The sequence below is a fragment of the Chrysoperla carnea genome (genome assembly GCF_905475395.1).
Source record: "Chrysoperla carnea chromosome X unlocalized genomic scaffold, inChrCarn1.1 SUPER_X_unloc_2, whole genome shotgun sequence".
Classification (NCBI taxonomy): domain Eukaryota; kingdom Metazoa; phylum Arthropoda; class Insecta; order Neuroptera; family Chrysopidae; genus Chrysoperla; species Chrysoperla carnea.
In genome coordinates, this window is record NW_025408145.1 from 288,111 (window position 1) to 295,627 (window position 7,517).

General features: G+C 24.2%; 1 non-coding gene across 1 annotated transcript; it reads left to right on the forward strand.

Annotated features, from left to right (window-relative positions):
* Positions 1-6,709: 6,709 nt before the first annotated feature.
* Positions 6,710-6,828, forward strand: LOC123304096. Its single transcript, XR_006536148.1, has one exon. It is a non-coding gene; the product is annotated as a 5S ribosomal RNA (ribosomal RNA).
* Positions 6,829-7,517: the final 689 nt, after the last annotated feature.

The window sequence follows — 7,517 nt, forward strand, 5'->3', positions numbered from 1 at the left end:
GCTAGTTTCCTACAGATTATCAAAAAATTTATAAAATTTAAAAGGAACATAATAAATTCTACCTAAACTAGTTTAAGTACGCATTGTGCTATAGCAGGCATACAAAGTTCTATTATAATTAAGGATGAAAGCCGTATGTTTAAGGCTAATAACCTTTAATAAATGTAATTAAATGAAATGTAATATGTTATAATGTTGTAAATCAGCCTTGTACATAGAATGTAATTGTTGAATTTTAATAAAGTTTATTTTGAAGTTGAAGTTGAAGGTTCTCGTCCGATCACCGAAGTTAAGCAACATTGGGCACAGTCAGTACTTGGATGGGTGACCGCTTGGGAACACTGTGTGCGGTTGCCTTTTTATATTAAAAATATATATTATTTTTCTTCTTTTCTTTTTTTTTACACACCATATATAAATATATGTTATTTAGAAATGTAAACCTTTTATATTATTCGTCAACAAATAAATATTATTTTTTGTATAAAATTTTATTGCATTTATAACTCATATCATGGTTACTTTAAAGCGAGAAGTTTTTTTAATATTTCAAATGAATATAAAATAATATAAATTTTATGAAATTTATTTATTTTTAGAAATAGCAATCGCTTATAATTATAACAAAATTTTAATAATGTTTAATTTTATTTCAATAATTTATATATATATATATATATATATATTTTTTAATAAAAATAATATACTCTTATTTAATAATATATGTTGGTCCTATATATAGGACCGAAAATATTTCTTATTTGTTTTTTTTTTTTTAAATTGTCATTTAAAACGCTTATGCACGTTCTCCACGAATACGTCTTGCCAATTGTATATCCTTAGGCATAATTGTAACACGCTTTGCATGAATTGCGCATAAATTGGTATCTTCAAATAAACCTACTAAATAGGCTTCACTAGCTTCTTGTAATGCCATAACAGCTGAACTTTGGAAACGTAAATCGGTTTTAAAATCTTGTGCAATTTCACGTACTAAACGTTGGAATGGTAATTTACGAATTAACAATTCAGTACTTTTTTGATAACGACGAATTTCTCGTAAAGCTACTGTACCAGGACGATATCTGTGTGGTTTTTTTACTCCACCAGTTGCTGGTGCACTTTTACGTGCAGCTTTCGTTGCTAATTGTTTTCTTGGTGCTTTACCACCAGTTGATTTACGTGCAGTTTGCTTGGTTCTAGCCATTTTCAAATAATAATGTTTTTACAAAAAAACACACAATTTTAAAAATTATATTCGACAATTTGATACTACAAAGTCAAATGTTTAAATGCGAAATAAATGTGTTGTATTTATATTTATATGAAATTTCAAAATTTTTGTTGTCATATCCTATTGGATAGCTATCAGAGTATGGACTAATCAAATTGTATAGGCGTGGCTTAAAAAATCTTTAATGCTTTATATAAAAAGGCACAATTGTACCGGCGCTCACATACATTACAATACTTGTGAGGTTAACACACGTGTTATCCGTTCGTTAAAATATTGTAAATAATTTTTTATTAAAATGACTGGCAGAGGAAAAGGTGGAAAGGGTCTTGGAAAAGGGGGTGCAAAACGTCATAGAAAAGTTTTGCGTGATAATATCCAAGGTATTACAAAACCTGCAATTCGTCGTTTAGCACGACGAGGTGGAGTAAAACGTATCTCTGGTTTAATTTATGAAGAAACACGTGGTGTACTTAAAGTATTCCTTGAAAATGTTATTCGGGATGCTGTTACATATACTGAACACGCAAAACGTAAAACAGTTACAGCTATGGATGTTGTATATGCATTAAAACGACAAGGTCGTACTTTGTATGGTTTTGGAGGTTAAGAAAATATAATAATTTACTTAAAATATTTAGTAAATTTATTAAAGAATATTTAATACATCCGATAAATTTAAACAGGCTTTCCTTTTTGGGAAGCCACTAATTTTATTTATATAAGAGTAAATAAATTTGTTAATAAATATAACATATTATATAATTTGTTTACAACAAATTATTTTGTTTATAACATACATTACCAAATATTTTTATTTATTTTTTTTTTTTATTGTAATATATCTGCAATAATAAATTATAATTTGTATATTATCTATTTTATTTTACAATAACTTATTGAATTTTTGAAAAAATTTTATTATAAATTAATATACTATTATATTTTTTATATATACAAGTTAAGAGTAACAAGTATCGATAGGAGATTATCGAATTTATAACTAATAAAACATTTCGCCTTAATCAAAGAAAATAAAGATTTTGCTATACCATTTTTTATACTTTCAATAAATAATTTATTATTAAATTTTTATTATTTCATTTATTTTTTAAAATTATTAAAAATATTTTTCTAATAATTATAAGCGTACATAAACAAGTAGTAAATGTAAAATGAAAATAATAAAGGTAATGTAATGCATTTGCATTACACTGATTTACGATATATATTCCGCGATATCCTTTATTATATTTAAAATTAATAATATTGATATACTAATAATAGATATATTCAAGCTATTAATATATAAAATTTTATATTAAATATGATATTAATAATTGTTTATTTTATTTTTTTGTATATATAAAAATAATTTACTCTTATTTAAAAAATTTGATGGCTCTCTTAAAAAGAGAGCCGTTTTTATATGTTGATGTATTTTTATGTTATCAATTAAATAATATTTTCGATTTATTTATTTTGAACTTGTATATTTTGTAACAGCTTTAGTACCTTCACTAACAGCGTGCTTTGCCAATTCACCAGGTAATAATAATCGAACTGCGGTTTGAATTTCCCGACTTGTGATTGTTGAACGTTTATTATAATGTGCTAAACGTGATGCTTCAGCAGCAATACGTTCAAAAATATCATTAACAAAACTGTTCATGATACTCATAGCTTTACTAGAGATACCAGTATCAGGATGCACTTGTTTTAATACTTTGTAAATGTAAATTGCATATGATTCCTTGCGCTCCTCTTCTTTTTCTTATCACTCTTTGATATATTTTTTTGAGCTTTGCCAGCTTTTTTTGCTGCTTTTCCACTTGTTTTTGGTGGCATTGTTACAAACAATTAATATACACAGATAGTTACAGAACACCAGTCAGTATATGTATGAGCGTGTCGTGTATACAACTAGCGTATTATATACGCGAAGATGGATATAACAATAAAAATGAATACTACTCTCTGATTGGCTGAAAATAATACTATAAGGTGATTGGTTTATTTTTAAAGTTTTATATTTTATAAATATTATAAATTAAAATACCCAAATAACATTTTAAACATTTATGTTACAATCCCCGTAACGTACACATCTGTGTGATTATATTTACAAAAAAAAGTATTAATTAAATAAATTTATTCGCTATGTCTGGACGAGGTAAAGGTGGTAAAGTAAAGGGAAAGGCAAAGTCAAGATCAAGCCGAGCAGGATTACAATTTCCTGTTGGAAGAATTCACAGATTATTACGAAAAGGAAATTATGCTGAACGAGTAGGTGCTGGTGCCCCAGTATATTTGGCTGCTGTTATGGAATATTTGGCTGCAGAAGTTCTCGAGTTAGCTGGTAATGCTGCCCGTGATAACAAAAAAACACGTATCATTCCACGTCATTTACAATTGGCAATTCGTAATGATGAAGAATTAAATAAATTATTATCTGGTGTAACAATTGCTCAAGGTGGTGTATTACCAAACATTCAAGCAGTGTTATTACCAAAGAAAACTGAAAAGAAAGCATAAATTAAAAACATTGCATTAATTTTTATAATAATAATACATCGATCATAGGCCTTTTAATAAAAGGCCACAAATTTATTTAAAATAAGAGTAAAAATTATTTTTATAAATAATATATTATAATATTTTTTTAAAGAATCAATTTAAATAATTATAAATTAATGATTTTTTTTTTTTTTCTTTTTTTATATGTTATTATGGAAATAATTCATCATATTATGATGACATTTAGGTAACATATTATAAGAATATTCATAAAATATTATCAAAATAATATTGTATTATGATGATATTTAGACAAAATATTATAAGAATATACACAAAATATTATCAAAATAATATCATTAGATAACAAAACTGTTCATGATACTCATACCTTTACTAGAGATAAAAGTATCAGGATGCACTTGTATTAATACATATTATCACAACATCACAAAATATTTTTTAAAAGGAAAAATTTTTTTAAAATTATTATAAAATTTGATTGAATTAAATTTCAATTTATTTTTTTAATAATTAAAGAAAAAAAAAAAAAAAAAGCATATAAACTTTCTATTGAAAATGTTATTTTAAACTAGATGGCCAAGTGAACTTCGTTACACAAACAATATATGACGTATTCGTTATTTAAATAATCAGTATCCTTTGATATTATATCAATACGTTACTCTCTTCTTTTGATACATATTAATAAAATTTCAATTTATAAGATTTTATGTCAATTATATAAATAATATTATAAATTTTCTAAATACATAAGTTAAGTAACAAAAAATTTGAATAACAAGATAAATTTATATATTATGTTTTAATACTCGATACTATAATATATCGCATCCGTTACCAATTATTCGGTATCCTTTGATTTATACACAGAATGAACTAAAAATATATATCAAATTTATTTTATTTATTTATATATTTAATATTATTATTATTATTTTATATTACAAAGTTTCTTAACGAAGCTTACAATGATTTCTCATATCGTACTTAACAAAATTATTTAGATCATATAAAATTTAAATTGTTAAAAAATTTGTATATTTATTATTATTATTATTTATTTTTATTAAAATTACATAACATAAAATTAATAATATTTTAATAATTATATAAATTAATTCTTATTTAAAATAATCTTATATTAATCTCAACAAATACTCTAATAATATATTTTGTCATAAATTTTTTTATATTTAAAATAAATATTATAATATATAAATACTTATATCAGTATAAAATTTCTTTATATAATTATGAAAAAATTAATTTAATAGTTAATTATTGATATTAATGCATAAATAAAAGTATTTTCTAATGAAATATATTTTGTCAATGTTCGATTAACACATTTCATAATAATACGTTTTCATTATTGACAAAAAAAGTTTTTCTAAAAATGAAATCTTATACTATAATATATATATTTATATATTAAATTTTTTAATTATTTATATACTAATAATTTATAATAAATCGATATTAAATAAAAAATAAAAATATATACTTTTTAAGTTTACCTTAAAAATATTATTGTTTTGTATGATTGAAATAATTAATATTAAACTATGTTTATTAATAATTGTTAATAAAAAAATTAAATATATTTTAATTTATAAAATAAATATTATTATTAAATTTATAATTTATTATTTTATATATTATAGAAATTGAAAAAATAAATCATGTTTACTACGACAGTAAATTAGAAATACTATTTAATTTTTATGTGTTTTCTACATGGTACTTTGACTTACATAGGGACTTATATTATTGTGAATAATGATATAATTGAAAACCTTTATTTTTTATTTGATAGAATTATTATATTTTATCATTTAAATATTTATAATAAATACATTATTTTTATAAAGTAAAAAAATATGGCCGAAGAAAATTCTACAGCTGTTGCAGCAACTGCGGTTACTGCTGCTTCTACAACACCAACAAAAAAAGCAACAGCTTCTGGTGCTAAACGTACAAAACAACATTCAAAACCAACACATCCACGTACATCAGAAATGGTTGTTAACGCAATTAAAAATTTAAAAGAACGTGGTGGTTCATCATTACAAGCAATTAAAAAATATTTAGCTGCAAATTATAAAGTGGATTCTGATAAAATTTCACCATTTATTAAAAAATATTTAAAAGCTGCTGTAACTGAGGGAGCCTTGGTACAAACTAAAGGTAAAGGTGCATCTGGTTCATTCAAATTGGCTGCTTCCGCTTCATCTAATTCTTCAGCTAAATCAAAAGTATCCAAAAAAGAAAGTGGAGCAAAAGGTTCAGCAAAGAGTGCTAAAAGTAAACGGGCACCAAAAGAAAAGAAAGCCACAACTACATCATTGGCAGCCAAAAAGCCTAAAGCAAAAAAAGCGACTCCATCATCATCAACTGCTGCTAAAAAAGTTACTGCAAAATCATCAGCGGCATCAAAAAAAGCACCAGTTAAAGCAAAACCAGCAAAAAGTACAAAATCCGCTGCCAAAAGTAGCCCTGCTCGTAAACCGAAAGCACCAAAAGCTAAGAAAGCTTCTGTTGCCAAATCATCTCCTACAAAAATTAAAAAAGCAGCACCAAAAAAGAAATGATCTGTTACTTTAATAATATATTGAAATATATCATTATTTTTGCTAAAAAATGAAAATAACATAGGCCTTAATACAGGCCACAAATTAATATTTGATAAGAGTAAATTATTTTTTGTATAAATATTTTATAAAATAATAGTTTAGAAACATTTGCCACAGTCAGTACCACGGATGGGTGGCCACTTGAGAATACTGTGTGCGGTTGCATTTTTATTTAAAATATATGGTATAATAAATAAGTATATATTTAAATTGATTACTTCATTGAAAATTTTAATAATATACTTTAATATTAATGATATTTATGAAAAATATATATTTGTAAAAATTTTCATTTATTACTGGCAACAGCCATACCACGTTGAAAACACCGGTTCTCGTCCGATCACCGAAGTTAAGCAACATTGGGCACAGTCAGTACTTGGATGGGTGACCGCTTGGGAACACTGTGTGCGGTTGCCTTTTTATATTAAAAATATATATTATTTTTCTTCTTTTCTTTTTTTTTACACACCATATATAAATATATGTTATTTAGAAATGTAAACCTTTTATATTATTCGTCAACAAATAAATATTATTTTTTGTATAAAATTTTATTGCATTTATAACTCATATCATGGTTACTTTAAAGCGAGAAGTTTTTTTAATATTTCAAATGAATATAAAATAATATAAATTTTATGAAATTTATTTATTTTTAGAAATAGCAATCGCTTATAATTATAACAAAATTTTAATAATGTTTAATTTTATTTCAATAATTTATATATATATATATATATATATATTTTTTAATAAAAATAATATACTCTTATTTAATAATATATGTTGGTCCTATATATAGGACCGAAAATATTTCTTATTTGTTTTTTTTTTTTTAAATTGTCATTTAAAACGCTTATGCACGTTCTCCACGAATACGTCTTGCCAATTGTATATCCTTAGGCATAATTGTAACACGCTTTGCATGAATTGCGCATAAATTGGTATCTTCAAATAAACCTACTAAATAGGCTTCACTAGCTTCTTGTAATGCCATAACAGCTGAACTTTGGAAACGTAAATCGGTTTTAAAATCTTGTGCAATTTCACGTACTAAACGTTGGAATGGTAATTTACGAATTAACAATTCAGTACTTTTTTGATAA